The sequence below is a fragment of the Nannospalax galili genome, unplaced genomic scaffold, assembly GCF_000622305.1.
Source record: "Nannospalax galili isolate Female #2095 unplaced genomic scaffold, S.galili_v1.0 scaffold281, whole genome shotgun sequence".
In the NCBI taxonomy this organism is placed as follows: domain Eukaryota; kingdom Metazoa; phylum Chordata; class Mammalia; order Rodentia; family Spalacidae; genus Nannospalax; species Nannospalax galili.
The window spans coordinates 3,142,018-3,157,570 of NW_008349068.1; positions in this window are offsets into that span (position 1 = coordinate 3,142,018).

The window sequence follows — 15,553 nt, forward strand, 5'->3', positions numbered from 1 at the left end:
AGAGAGAGAGAGACCATCCCACAGAAATAGCTGTGGATTTTCTGGCCTTGTCTTCATCCACTGGACCAGAGCTGGGTGGGGTGGAGCACATGGTGAAGTGTGAGAACAGAACTCCGGTGCTCTGCATTTTGATAAGAGATTTCTCCAATCCCCAAAGCCCCAAGAACTCCTTCAGCAAAGATCAGCCATACCCCAAGGTTGTTAGTATGGTCGCGCACACTTTTAATCCCAGCACTTGGGAGGCAGAGGCAGGCGGATCTTTGTGAGTTCAAGGCCAGCCTGGTCTACATAGTGAGTTCCAGGACAGCTCGGGCTACAAAGAGACCTTGTCTCAAAAAGACAAAACACAACAACAACGACAAAAAAAACAAACAAACATAGTAACCTTGAGCTTGTTTGTTTGATTGATATGTATGTGTCTGTATGTGTCTGTGTGTGTCTATGTGTGTCCAGAGTACAGAGATTCTTAAATTGCAAATAATGAAGGGATTAGCGATTAATTAATTGCTGCCAGGTGTAGGGAGAAACTACAGATTCTTAACTGTCCCCTCCCCCATCCTTTTCTCTCCTAAGATCGTTCTTTCTTATTTTAATTAATTTTTTTGCCACCCTAGCACTTCTCTTATCAAATATTCTTATAAACTAAACAAATAGAGTGTACTGAGACCAAAGTACTCAATATGGTGTTTAATTGGAATTGTAGCCTGTTTTCTCCCAGTGGAGTCCCCTGGTACCTGGAAGCTTTCCCTGGCTGTGGAATTGGCCTCCAAAAGTGCATTTTTAGCATCTAGTTAATCTTCCTTTCAGGTGCCAAGGGCATGGCTTGATTGAATCAAGGAAACCTAAGCCATTGGGTGGTTTGTGGTTTCTCTTGCTAAAGAACAGAGGCGTTAACATAACAAGGTTGCTGATCTTCTCTTCATTCGCTCCACTGTTCATGAGTGTGTGTTTTGCACAAATGCCCTGCATTCCCAGTCCAGCTGTTGGATGGCCAGGTCTGATAGTTAATGTCTGTTCCAGCTACCTACAATTCACTGAACTCAGAAGGAGGGCTGCCTTCAACTTTGTCACTTACAATGTAAAACTGAGCAAAGATTCTGCACATATGCACTCAGACCCAAGCAGAGAAAAGCAACAGCCACGGAATGTATCCATCCTGAGGCCTGCAGCACTCACCTCTCAGAGAATTTGGGCTCTGTGTTCTATCCTTCCCAGGGGAATGCTGCTCAGAGCACCACGGTACTGCACAGCTCCCAGTACACAGGACTGTTTCCTGAGTGATCATCCTATGTCACATCAAGAGAGACTTGGGGATGCGTGTCTGTAATAGAGCCAGGGCTGCTAGCTGCTTCAAAATGAGCTGCAGGTTTCAGACTGTTACTCTGGTACCTTCTAACAGTCCAGAGATTCCTCAGGAGGGAGGACCCCATTATCTTCTCAAAAGCAGCCAAATTGTTCAGCCATGACCATAGATTTATCCAGAAATGATGATTTGTAGGAATGAACAAGGAATGGAGGAGGAGTTTTTAAAATGGGTCTCTGGCAGCTATCATGTCCTGCAGCCCAAAGCATGCAGGACATGCCTTGTCTTTTCCTCCAAAGTGAGGCAGTCAAGAAGTGGTTGGCTATGACTGACAGAGCAGATGACACCTTGCCGGCATCTCAGTAATGAGGGCAGAAGGTACAACGATGTGGCACAGTGGGGAAAGAGCACTGGGCTGTAGGGTCACGACCAGCTGGTAAAGGACCAAGACAGCTTCTAAGGCATCTAAAGCTGAGCGGGTGATGGAGGCTCCACTGGTATTTCTCTCTGTTTTCTTTCTCCCAAGTTTGGAAGTATCAGAGAGCTGGAAAACTGGGACAGGAATTTCTAATGAATTCCTAACCTGGCCATCAACAGAGGTGTTTTTTGCTTTCTCAAGAATGGACAGCTGGGTAGCTGTAAAAATTATGAGAAAGACCCTTTATGCAGAAACATGACATGAAAAGTTTTTTTTTGAGACACATGCTTAAGCAAAATAGCCAAGAAAAGAATAAATCATATGATTCTCAGAGTCTACGACAAAGAAAAACTGTGGAGTTCAAAAATTATTAAAAATTTTAAGTCAGGTGTGGTGGCACACATCTTTAATCCAAGCACACAGGAGGAGGAGGCCGGTAGATCTCTGTGAGTTCACCTGGTCTGCATAGCAAGTTCCAGGCCAGTCAGGGCTACATATTGAAACCGTGTCTCAAAAAAAAAAAAATTATTAAGAATTTTAGCAGCCAGACATTGGTGGCACAGGCCTGCAATCCCAGTATTTGGGAAGCTAAGGCAGGAAGAACACAAGTTTGAAGCCAGCCTAGGCTACATAGTTAGTTTCAGGTCAGCCTGGGCTACATAGCCAGACCCTATCTCAGATAATTCCAAGTGACAGTATTAAACCAAGTAGTATGTTCCACGCTCCTATGAAGCCAGGCTTGCTTGCCTGCTAGCATCGTTGCTGCAGCCCTGAAATGTTCCATAAGCAATAACTAATAAGGCTTACCAATGAGGGGAAAGGTTGAGGACTAAGAAGACAAGGAGGAAGGAGAATTTCAACTAAATATCTACTTACATTTTAAAAAAATATTTACACGACGTGAATTACCTATTAAAAATAATAATAAACTAAGAAAAAGATGTCAGGGCTCCAGAGAAGCCCAAATGGACCTTGAGCAATGCATGGGCTCTGATCACATTTATCAGTGATTACACAGTGCATGTGGAGGTCCTATGTATTAGGAGAAGTTGAGACAGAAGCATCAGCTTATGACTAAAGCAAGAACTGACCTCTCACATGTGACCACTCACTTGGAGACAGATAGAGATTTCTAGGAGGCCAAATCAAGGGGAATATATCTCCTCTCCAGAATCCTAATAGGCTTCTAAATGAAATGAGGTTCCCCTCATCCCATGGACTCTGTTAGGCCTTAGGTGCATGGGCCCCTGCCTGTGCTCACTGTTGCCCACTAGATTAATAAGTGCTACTTTAATTACCTCAAATCTCAGCAAGTGCAGAAATTGGATGGGTGTATCAGAAATAATAAGATGCTTCAAGTTTAAACAACCAAGACTCTTTCCTATGTCTCCAGCACAGAGGAACAGAGCGTGCCACGTTCCCCAGCCACAGCAATCAACTAGCCCGATATTTGTTCTGAACACCCACAACGCACCAAATGAACTACTCATTTCATCCTTGCAGCTCCCTGCAAGGCAGGCCCTACTATTTTTTCTCATTCTATAGATAAAGAAACAAATCTAAAGAGGAAACAAGACTTGCCCAACATCACCCAACAAGAAAAAGACAAAGGCAAGTTAGAACACAGGCATCCAGCACCAAGCCTACGCTCATGACCGTTAACCACAAAGCCCTGATTTTAATGTAAATGGTCTGTGTAATATCAAACTATGCAATATGTCTTCTCAGCTCTTCTATTCCACAGAACCTTCTGGTCTTCAGAACACAATCGAGCTGATTTGGTAGCAAGGGCTGACTATTGTAATCTGTCAAATCAGATGAATGCTGGGTTCACCACTGTTGGAGGCTCACTTGAATGTGGTAGGTAGCCCCAAATCCTCTTTTCTTTGACAATATTTCTAAAAGTATGAGGACTTCTCAGTTCTTAGGAACAACTCTCTGAAGACTTTCCACTTAAGAGGCTGAGCTAGTTAAGGAGTGCCAGGAGTACTTACTTCCAAGAGTACAGACAAGGCAAAAAGGGAATCCAGGGAATGGAGAGATGACTTGGTGGGCAAAGTGCTTACTGAGCAAGCATGAGAACACAGAGTTCAGATCCCCAGAACCCATGTAAAAAGCTGGCTGATAGGGTGGTCCTCCTGTAACCCCAGCAAGGAGGGAGACAAAGATGGATTCCCTGAGCAAGCTGGTTGCCAGACTCACATTAAACAGAAAGCCCCCAGTGGAGCAAGAGAACCTGCCTCAACATAGAAGATGACCCGGGGAGACACCAGTGTCAACCTCGAGCTTCCACAGGCCCACACATACATGCATATGTGTCCACACACGTGTGAACACACATTCACACCACATACACCCTTGTACATGCACAGGAAAAAAATTTCAAAATCACACAGAAGGCCAAGTTCAGAGGCAAGTGTTGGCACTGCTAGATGAGGAAATGACTGAGTTCAAATGGGCCATAGACATATTAGGAATATGGAACCAAATCCCAACAGTCTCCTGAGAATGGTTTCCTTTCTGAATTACCTGAAATAACATCCACCCAAGAGAGTTGTACACATTTGGATTCTGTTTACACTGTCTTGTGCTCACCCTTCCACCAACTGGGAAAATCAGTCTCAGAAACTGTATCTCTTTCTGTCCCAGAGTGTGAAACACTACAAGACACAAAATGGGTCTTTAATGAATGTTTGTTGAAATGACACATGAATGACTCACTAGTCAACTGATATAAATCATACTCCATGTTATACAAGCGATATCTCATTATGACCATCCAACCCCTTCCTCTGTCCTACCGATAAAATACTCAAATGACATTTGCTCTAATATACTGTGATAATTGCCAGAAATTCTGTTCTCAATAAGCAGGAGCTAGAGATGAAACCAAACTAATACCAGATTTCCTCATCAAAAATTGGGATGTGAAAACAAAATGGCTTGAACTCAATAAAGCTTGCAGGTCAGCTTAGTACACTGACTGCCCTTGACAGGCCTCACGGCTAGTGTGGAGCTGTCAACCAGTTACTCCATAAATACTTGAAAGCTTATTTGGCTTGTTCAAATTAAAATATTAGGAGAAAGGAAAGAAGTTTGACTGATTTGTACAAATCCAATAGCCAAAGTAGTGTGGAAAGAAATAAAAACAGCTGGGATGGTGCAATAACTAATTTAGTTGAAGAATAATCATGCACCTAATCAAAAAGAATTCCTCTGCCACATCTGGAGGAACCAGTTGTAGAAGAGAAGATGTGGCTTGGTTGCCAATTTTTTTTCTTTTTGAAAAAAAAAAATCTTAATTTTATGCAAATTGACATGAGATGTCCCCCTCCCTCTTACTTTCAGAATTATGAAACACAGGAAGCAGGAAAAGAGTTGGGAACTTTTATGAGACTGATAAAGCTACACTTTCTTAGGAAAGAGGTTAGCTGAACTTGGCCAGGTGATGAGACATCACAGGGAGGTCAGAGTAAGAAAGGATCCCAGTAAAATCTCTACTGTGAGAAAGACTGCCATTAACCGGAGAGGAGATACCAGGAGACTAGGATTTCCAAAACCTTCCCAGTAACAGAAACTGGAAACTTTTCCTTAAAGACAAATCAGATAGTTATCATTAAACAGAGATGCATAATAATCAAAGATAAATAGGTAAAGGAGCTTAGCTTGAACATAGATTTTTGTACTGTTATTTCATTATATATTGTTATAAGTTGAGTATCAATTTCTATAATGTGTTTACTATTTTAAGAGTTATACTTAGGACTGGGAAGATAGCTCAGTTGCTGAAATTTTTGCCTAATGAACATGAGGACCAGAGTTCAGATCCGCCAGCACCCACAAAGTTTGACACATGTTAGTAATCTCAGCTCTTCGGACAGGAAGATATCTGAGCCTCCCTGGCCAGGCAGCCTAGCCTAATTGGAGAGCCCCAGGTCCCAGTGAGAGACCCTGTCTCATAAAACAGTGTGGACAGCTCCTGCAAAATGACACCCAGGTTGTCCTCTGGCATCCACATGAATGTGTGCACACACGCTTACTGCAAACATGCATCCATTACACATACACACACACACACAGATACAATGAAAAAAAGAATTATACCTATATTTTTTATTCGTATTCCCTTTTAAAATATGCACATTCTGCAATGATCCCTGAGCCTTGGGAGGCAGAAATTTGATCTAGGTGTTCTATTCAGGGATAAGCACTCTACAGCCTCTTGTTCCCTACACATTGGCTGCCAGTTGTTGTCTCTGTGTTAATCACCATCTACTGCTTAAGGAAACTTCTCTGGTGGGTATAAAAATAAGTTCATTAGGAGTCAGTTTAATATGATGACTATTTAATAGAAAACTAGTATTAGGTTTGTCCCTATGCCCTATGACCTGTCTAGCCTCAGGTTCCTAGGCCTGATATCAATGTAAGGTATGGACTCCCGCTTATAAAGCAGACCTTCAATTCAATTAGACAGTGGTTGCTTACTCCCATAATATTTGTATTGCTATTGTACTAGTGGGTATCTTGCCAGGCCAGTTGTAGTTCACAGGATTCACAGTTTGATGAGGTTGGTGACTTTTTTTCCTTCCAGTAGTATGCATAGCACCTTCCAGCACTATGAACCCTAGCCAGTAGAGATGAGGCTCAGAAGTCAACACCAATTTTATTTCTCCTTCCCTGTTCTATAGTTCATGTACATAGTATTTTCAGCAATAGGGTCTTACCATTGAGTTCTAGTGGGTAACCAAAAGCAATGGCAACGGCTAGCACTGTTTGAGGGCTCATGGACCCCTGATCAACAGCTTCTATAGAGAAAGTCCATTCCTGGCATTGAGGGCTTTTTTCTTTCACTATCCTATAATGTCTAGCAGGGACAATATCCCCCTATTGTAGGATAAATCCTTTTAATCTCTTTTTATAATGTATGTGTATCTACTTTAAGAAGCTTCCATAGGTTTCCACATAGCTTTTCCTAAAGGCCTTTAGAGTTACTTATCCCTTCCTGTACTCCCTCCTCTGCCCTGTCCTCCCATTCCCCACCCCATTTAAGCCTTCCTTTCCCCCTTCATATCACTGCATTCTACCTCCCTTCCAAGGAAGCCTCCCCTACACACCATCTATTAGTTTCTTGACCTCTCTGGATTTTCAAATTAAAACATGTTTATCTCAGGTTTCAAAGCTAGCATCCAGCTATGAGAGAGAATGTGTGTGACTGTTTGTCTTTCTGGGTCTGAGTTACCTCACTCAGGATGATTGCTTCCAGTTCCAGCCCTTTACCTACAAATTTCATCATTTCATCTTTTAAAGAGTTGAATAAGATTCCATTGTATTTTATCTGTTTCACACCTGCATTATCCATTCATCAGTTGATCAACATCTAGGTTGTTTCTTCTGGCTATTATGAAAAGGGCAGCAATGAACACAGATAAACAGGTATTTCTGTAGTAGAGTATAGTCTTTTGAGTATATTCCCAAGAGTGGTATGACCAGGTCATATAGTAGATCAATTTCAAGCTTTTTAAGGCATCTCCATACTGATTTCCATAGTAGCTACACCAGTTCTCACTACAAAAGAGGGGGTAGAATGACTATAAGGTGCCAGAGTCAGTGGCTGACCAGAAAAAAAGTCTTCCAGACATCTGGTCAGTTACCCATATGAACTCACAGCAATGGTGACAGCATGCACACGTCCCATGCAAGCTTAAAACAGACATAATCCCAGCAAAGACATAGGGAAGTAGGTAAGAAACCCCAACCCAACCTAAGTAAATTTTGGCAACCACTGGCTGTTGGGAAGGGAAGAGGTCTCTTTCAAGGATGGGACTCTTGTTAGGTTAACCAGATTCCAGTGGATGAATCTACACTGAAGGACATTTGAGAGCACAAATTAGACTCTACAGTCCTTATTATTTTTGTAATCCACCAAGTCCAAATTGTATTGCCCGTATACTCATGGATGTGGGGCCATCCACTCAGGTATTGTCAATGTACCAGGGGCCATACCTTTAAAGAAAATTGACTCTCCCTCCCCTGGCAGCCATCAAATGTCCATAGTTTCTGTGTCCTGAGGGGTACTTTTTCCTCTGAGGGGCGGGGCCTGCTGCAGAGAATTGGCTGTGGAGAATTAGCTATAGAGAGGGAACGGCATAGAGTTAACTGGGGAGGAAGGAGCATTGGCACCATCTTGGCAGCAGTGGCGGAAAAAATGGCCCCAGTGTCTCAGCCCCTGTGGATGCAAAAGGGGGCATTCACTGACCTAGGGAGAGACCACAGGCCCATGAGGCATGGACAAACTCTAACGGAGACTGAGGGCAGGGTGCAGAAGCAATCTGGAGCTGCAGGCCATTGAGCCACAGAGCAGAATGGGGCACCGGGTGTTCATCTTTGTAAGTTACTCTATTTCCCCTACCCAGGATAGAAACTATGAAAAATTCAGGTAAAGATGTGTTATATGGTTTGTCTAATAGGGCCAGGAGCAAGGGACCCTGAGAGAACTCAGGGGACAGCTTCTCAGCTGGGGGCAGGGTCTTGTGAACCCCTTCCCTCTCCATGTTAGAAAGCTGACCGGGTTGGTCTTGTTCAGGTCTTATGCAGGGAACCACAGCTGCTGCAAGTTCTTGAGTGCAGTGGTTCTATCATGTCCAGAAGACTCGTTGTCAGTCCAACCCTCCCATCCTCCGGCTCTTGCAATCTTGCTTACCTTCTTCCATGATGATCCCTGAGCCTGGGGGAGGGGGGATATGATACATTTTTCCCATTTGTGGCTGAGCACTCCACAGTCACTTATTCTCTGTACTTTGACCAGTTATGAGCTTCTATATTAACCACCATTCACTACTCTGATGAGTCTGAGAGCTGTACTAATCTATAGGTAGAGAGCAGCAAATTTAGAGGGCAGTTTGATACATACCATGTCCATTTAGCAGAATAATTCACCCTCAGAACCTGTGCACTCCCCAACCATGGGATCTTGGGATCAGATCATGGGTTCTTGGGATCAAATCAACCATGGGATCAAATTTACAGCACCTGGCAAATATTTCCTCCTGTAGAGTGAACCTTAAATCCACCCAGAAAGTAGTTGGTTTCCCCCATAATATTTGTGCACCCATGGTCATATCTTGCCACACCAGTTGTCATCCTCAAAACTTTATCTGGTTCAGAACTTACTGAAGAGTCTTTTTAGCAGTAGAAATTCCTGAACCTAGCCTAACTTGGTGAATACAGAGTTGATAGGAATTTGTATTCGAATAAGCTTAAGGTCATAGTTCCCTGCCAGCTTGATGCAGGTGAGTCACATCTCTCTTCTGAGAAGCTATTCTGATGACTTTATGACTCAAGCAATGTCCTGCAACTGGAGCAAAGAAGCCCAACATGATAGAACTTACCAAAATTACAGGTACAGTGGAAGGGAGACTGAAAAGTCAGTGTAGTGATTTATCATTAAGTTGTGATGTCAAATAACCACTGAATAAATGTTTCAAAGCCTACCTGGCTTGTTCCAATGTAAGATATTTAGAAAATTGCAGCTGGGTATGATGAAACATACCCGTAATCCCAGCACTTGGGAGTTGGAGGCAGAAAAATCAGCTTCAAGGATAGCCTCATCTATATAAGGAATTTGAGGCTAGGCTGAGACACTCAACACTGTCTCAAAGTAGCAAGAGAAAGGGGCTAGGAGATGGCTCACTGGGTAAGTATCCTTGATATGTAAACATGAGGACCTGAATTCAAATTCTCAGAACCTGTGTAAAAGGCCATGGGGATATGTGCCTGCAACCCCAATGCTATAAGGACATAGACACAAGATTTGTGAGGCTTGCTGAACACCAGACTGCCTCCAGATTCAGTGAATGACCCTATCTCAAGAGAATACAGTAGAGAGTAACAGAGCAGACCATAAGATATCTTCTTCTGGCCTCTGAACACATGCACTCACACAAACACATGTTCACACGAATACTTGTCCACACCACACACATACATACACACACACACACACACACACACACACACACACACACACACACAAAGCAGGAGAAACAATGGAAAAAGGTTAGGTGACTTTACAAATTCAGTACCAAGCCAGGCATGGTGCCATGCACCTTTAATCCCAGCACTCGGGAGACAGAGGCAGGCAGATCTCTGTGAATTCGAGGCCAGCCTGTTCTACATAGTGAGTTCCAGGTCAGCTGGGGCTACAGAGAGAACTTATCTCCAAAAGACAAAAAAAAAAAAAAAAAAAAAAAAAAAAAAAGAAAGAAAAAGAAAAACAAACCCCACAAATTCAGTACCAAAATAATGTGAGGTAAAGCAAGCAGTGGCTTTGGATACTGCCCAATTTACTGCAGTCCCACGGTCCAGGACACGTGGGAGCAGAGGCAGAAGGCACTTCAAAGAACTACAGAAACGTATTTTATCTTATTGCTTTAAACTATCTTTTTAAGAAACAATTTTATATAGCCTAGGCTGACCTCAAATGCCCTATCTAGCTAAGGATGATCTTGAACTCCTGATCCTCCTGCCTCTGCCTCCCGAGGGCTGGGGTTACAGGTGTTTGCTACCACACCTAGCTTCAGAAACATGTTTTATCTCCTTTGCAGCGCATCTCTCTGAAAGTAATATCTGACATTACTTGAAGCCAACACACTGACACCTAAATTCAAAGTTCATTGTCATGCGTCTGTAATCTCTGCCCCACCCTATTCACCTCTTTCTAGACAAGAGATCTCCAAACTTGCAGTACAATTCAAAGCATGCTGACAGTCACCTGCAACCCTCCCTCATTTGGGGAGATACAGGAGAAACCTGAACTGAATGAAGAGGAACTCCATAGTAGACTGCATTTTACCCCTTCCCAGACACACACATGATAATCAAGGAGGACAAGGTTGGGATGACTAGACTTCCCTCATGAGGAGATGCTTGATGTAGAAAGTCAAAGCCTTAACTTCCACACCGACCTCTGATTTCTTTGCTCATCAGCAACAGCAGATGGCATAAGGCATCAAACGCTTGCAGGAAGCAGCTGCCTTACAGCATGGCCTGGGCAAGTTTGCCCCATTTGGCTTGAAACAGTAATTTGCATGACCAAGGGCAAACTACAGAGCCTATCTAGGCATCATTTTCCTACTCTATTAAAGGGTCATCCCTACCTTCTGGGGTTGTAAGGATTCAAGCTAATGTATGCAAAAGGCCTGGAACATAATAGGTGTTCAATAAATGGTAGTTATTATTTTATGCATGAGCCTTGGGCTAATGTATGTATGAACATTTACTTATTAATTAGAAGGTAAATGAAAACTGGCTGGAGGGAATTGCATTTGACCTTTAGCAAATTATTTCATTTAGATGTGCTGATGCAAAACTATCACGTCTTAGGAAGAAAGACGAAAATAAATCTGGCTGACAAAAGATATTTTAATAAATACTCAATCTCCCTCCAACATCCTCTTGGTCTACGGCCACCCCACTGTAATTTGTATGCTGTCTGGGGAGGCTTTTGTGCTTTTCTCTCGCTTGTCATAGTCAATCACTGGCTGATCAGAGGCTAGATTTTGCTCGGGGAAAAAAAAAAAAAAAAACTTTTTGAGCAACTGCATCTAGCAGCTACTTCAAAAAAAAACTTCTAGTGCCTTTCCCCCTCTGAATAAACGTGCCACTAAATAAGCTTGGGTATCCTAGAGTTAATAGAAACTTGATAAATTGTTCCTAGGCTAAGTGTTTCTCAGTCAGAGTAGCATGATCCCTCAACCCTCCATGTGCCCATTTTATTGGCAAGCAGAGAAAACCCACTGGACTCCATGTGAAGCATCTGATGAGAGACCCAATTATGAGTCACTTTGCTTACAAAACTTGTGATCTCTCCCAAGGAGAGCAGAGCCTCTGCTGTAGCTGATAAGGGAAAACAGAAAGAGAACAGTCACACAACTGTGACCCTGGAAAGCTTTGAAACTCCACTTAAGAAACCACATTTTGTTTGGGGTTTTGGGGTTTTTGTTTGTTTGTTTTGGTTTTGGTCTCTTTTCAGACAAGGTCTCCCTGTAGCCCCAGCTGGCCTGGAACTTGCTATGTAGACCACTTGCTCTCACAGAACTCGGGCCGCCTCCACCTCCTGAGTGCTGGGATTAAAGGTGTGCCTGCACCAACGCCTGGCTCTGGAAGTCCACTTAAGAACACAAAAGCCTTGAATCTTGATAATGGATGGGGAATGGAGAAAGGAAGATCAAGGAGGAGGCGCAGCGCAAAGGCACTTCTGGAGTGGAAAGTGGTGCTTGAAAGAAGCAGACTACAGGAGATTAAGATAGAATAAGGGGCTGGGGCTAGACCTTGGCAAAGGGATTCAGTGACAAGGGACGGACTGGGAGCATTAGGGAAGAAGAAAACCAAGCACACTGCATTGTAAAGAAAAAGAACTAGAAAAGAAAAGGAAGGAGAACTGTCAGAGGAAATCATTTGTGAATACGATCTTTTTGAAAAAGATGGCAGAATGCAGAACTCAGAGGATCACGAGATCCTCACACCTGAATAACACAGGGGGTAAGTGGTGCTATTGGGGGTCTCATCTTCAGTGCTGCTTCCAACCTACCTGGGATGAGGATGGATTAGATAGTCCAACCCAATGAACTTTGCAAAAGGGCTGTGATTAGCTTCAGAAGGCTCCAACTGTGAAAAGCAGCCAATATAATAAGCTCACATGTTGTGACTGATTACCCCCATTACTGTGACTGCATATCTCTGCCTTCTAATGCCCATAAGACACAGGAAGAGGATTCGGGCCAGCATCTTCAAGAAGAGTTTATTAAGCTCATATACCAGACATTGCCCATTTTGCATCCTGAGAAGCCATCAAGCCCTTAGAACTTAGCATTTTCATTAGAAATCATCAATTTTAGATAACGATACAGTGAATTTTAGACGGCTTTTTATCTAAGGACTTCAAAATACATTACTACTACTGCTGCTGAGTCTCAGCATTTGGTAGATAGTATCCCATTAATTTTCTAGATGGTTAAATGAAACGTCTAATGGTGAAGTGTAAAATTGGCCACAAAGGCAGGAAAGGCACTTAGAGGACCCCGGGTGGAGTCCACATAACAAGATTTATTGTGTCTATGCTAATACCCAGGTGCAGAATCGGAGTGAGTGCAACTTCGAGGTGCTCCATTTGTAGAAAACTTGGTTGTGCTGGTAGCTGCCTGGCATCTTCTAGATCTGCTTGCTCTATTTGGAGGGGAGTTGGTTTTCTCGGGCTCCCTGGCAGCTTCTGAGTACCCAGCAGGTATTCTAGTGGAATCAGCAACTCTAATCACTGATGCAAAAGTTCCAACAGAGCAAAGGATGGTGTCAAGTTCATGGCAGTGAAGTCCTCAATGACTTAATGAACTCTCCAACTTATTTTTTTAATCCCCTGCCCCCTCCAACTTATTTTTAAGAAACTTTTCTACAAAATAAGATTGGTTTCTGTCACTTATGGCTAAAATTCCTAACAAGTATTTTTTCATATCTCAAGAAAAATAAAAGTTCACAAACTACCTTTAGTGCTCTTAGGTTAACAACTAATTATCACTCTATATCTGAAATTGAATGTCAATTAACTCAATATTTAGCACTGATTAAAAAAGAAAAAGTCTAGCACTGGCAGAGAGTTTCCAGCTTCATCCAAGCTTGATCTCTCCCTCTCCGGCACTCACATCATGCGGTGTCTTCAGCAATAGGGTTTTGCCATTCACGTCCAGTGTACAACCAACATTACTGGCAATAGCCTTTATTGTTTTGAGGCACTCCTCTGGCCAACAGCTCATAGGGGGCAACCCACTGGGATTTTCTGGCACTGGGATTTTCATTTAACAACTTTATGGCTTCTGGTAGGGCTTTCTTCCATCCCTGTAGGGTTCCTTCTGTGCTTAAGGCTTTTTTTTTACTGTATATCAAGAGAATTTTTCCCCCTTTATTCCCATAGTTCTTTGTATAGCCCTCCTTCCCCCCTTTCCCCTTTAACTGTCCCCTTTTTTCATATTTCTCTCTTAGTAACACCTTTCTCCCACTATTCTTCTCTCTTGGGTTCTTCTTTCCCTTTACCTCCCTGGTTCCCTTCCATATTCCTGGTTCCTGCAGTTACATCAGGATATGCACTCACTTATAAGGATTTGATGCTAAGACCCACAAATGCCACTGTTTAGATGTTCTTGCTTCTTGCTGTTTGTGTTTTTATAGTAGACGGAATCCCACTGAAATGGACCAACAGCCCATGGAAAACAAATGATGCAGAGACCCAAAAGTTCAGCACCTTGCCACAATGGGAAGATCATCCCACACCTACCACCCCCTCCAAGGCTTAGGGACTTTTGCAGAAGAGGTTGGCAGAAAGAATGTAAGAGCTGGAGGAAGGGGTGGAGTGTTAACTGGAAGTGTACCCAACCACTATGCCAGCAAGCTATAGTCATACCTCCTTCCCACTCCATCAAGGAGTGGGCGGGGGGGGGGTCAGTTACCCCTTCCTCCCAATCAGTCAACCTTAGCTGCATTTGGGGGAAGGGCTAAGGATATATAAGTGGAGAATGTCATGAGGCACCTCTCTCACCATTTTGTGCAGCTGTCAGGAAGTCACAGGATCTATATTTGAATGTGACCTTTCCAGCGCAGCCATAAATGGGGGGGGGTGTCCACTCTTCTGTAAATAAACCCCGACTCTATGCTCTGTTAGCAAGCCCAATAAACTCATTAGGATTAAAATAAAATTAAAAAAAAAAAAAGAACAGCGCTAATGGAAACCTCCATTAGTCCACCAAAGTTGACCCCATGTTAGCAAATCCTTTGGTCTTTGATTTCTTATTCCTATTTTTCCCCCTTAAACTTCATTGTATAGATATTTTTATGCAACCCGCTTCAAGTTATTTCTGGAAAAATGTGTTAAAAATTGCTTCTCTTTGGAATAAAAAAAAAGTCTAGCATTATATATAGTGCAAAACTTTGAGATAAGTATTGTGGAAAGTATTTGCTGAACACTTTGTATGGCTGAGAGATGTAAGCAAAAGAGCAAAAAATAGATGTAGTCATCATACCTAAGAACTTGGTGTCTACAAGGAAAGGCAGGCAATAATTGAGAACTCACACACAGAAATAGAAAATTGTCTCCATGACAAGTGATGACAAGGGAAAGCATTGGTAAGAATGATGGGCTACTATGAGGCATGCCCTTGAGAAGAGCACTGTGGAGTCGCTGGAAAAGGAACATGAAGGAAGGCAAACTGGGTGTAAAGAGGTCAGAGGAGAGGTGAGTCAGTGGTCCAGGAGTGAAATGATGGTAGTTTGCATTAGGAAGCAAAGAGTGGAGACACCAATTTAAAAGAAAATAAACCTAGGAGATATTAAGGAGATAAAATCAAAAGGACCTAGCAATGAATTTGGTATGGGAGAATGGGATGTATTACAGATGACTCACAGGTTTCTGACTTGAACCACTAAGTAGATGGTCCAGTCTATCCTGAGCAGCACTGGAAGAGCTTGGTGGGTCTGGTGGCACATCCCTATAATCCCAGCACTTGGAGGCAGAGGTAGCCAGGCTACCAGCTAGGCTACGTGGCAAATTCCAGGTCAGCTAGGGCTACCTAGTGAGATCCTGTCCCAGGTAGATGATAGATAGATAGATGATTGATTGATAGATAGATAGATAGATAGATAGATAGATAGATAGATAGATAGATGATAGTTGATAGATGATAGTTGATAGATGATAGATTAGATGATAGATAGATAGATAATAGATGATAGATAGATAGATAGATAGACAGATGATAGATGATAGATAGATAGATAGATAGCCTTAAAAA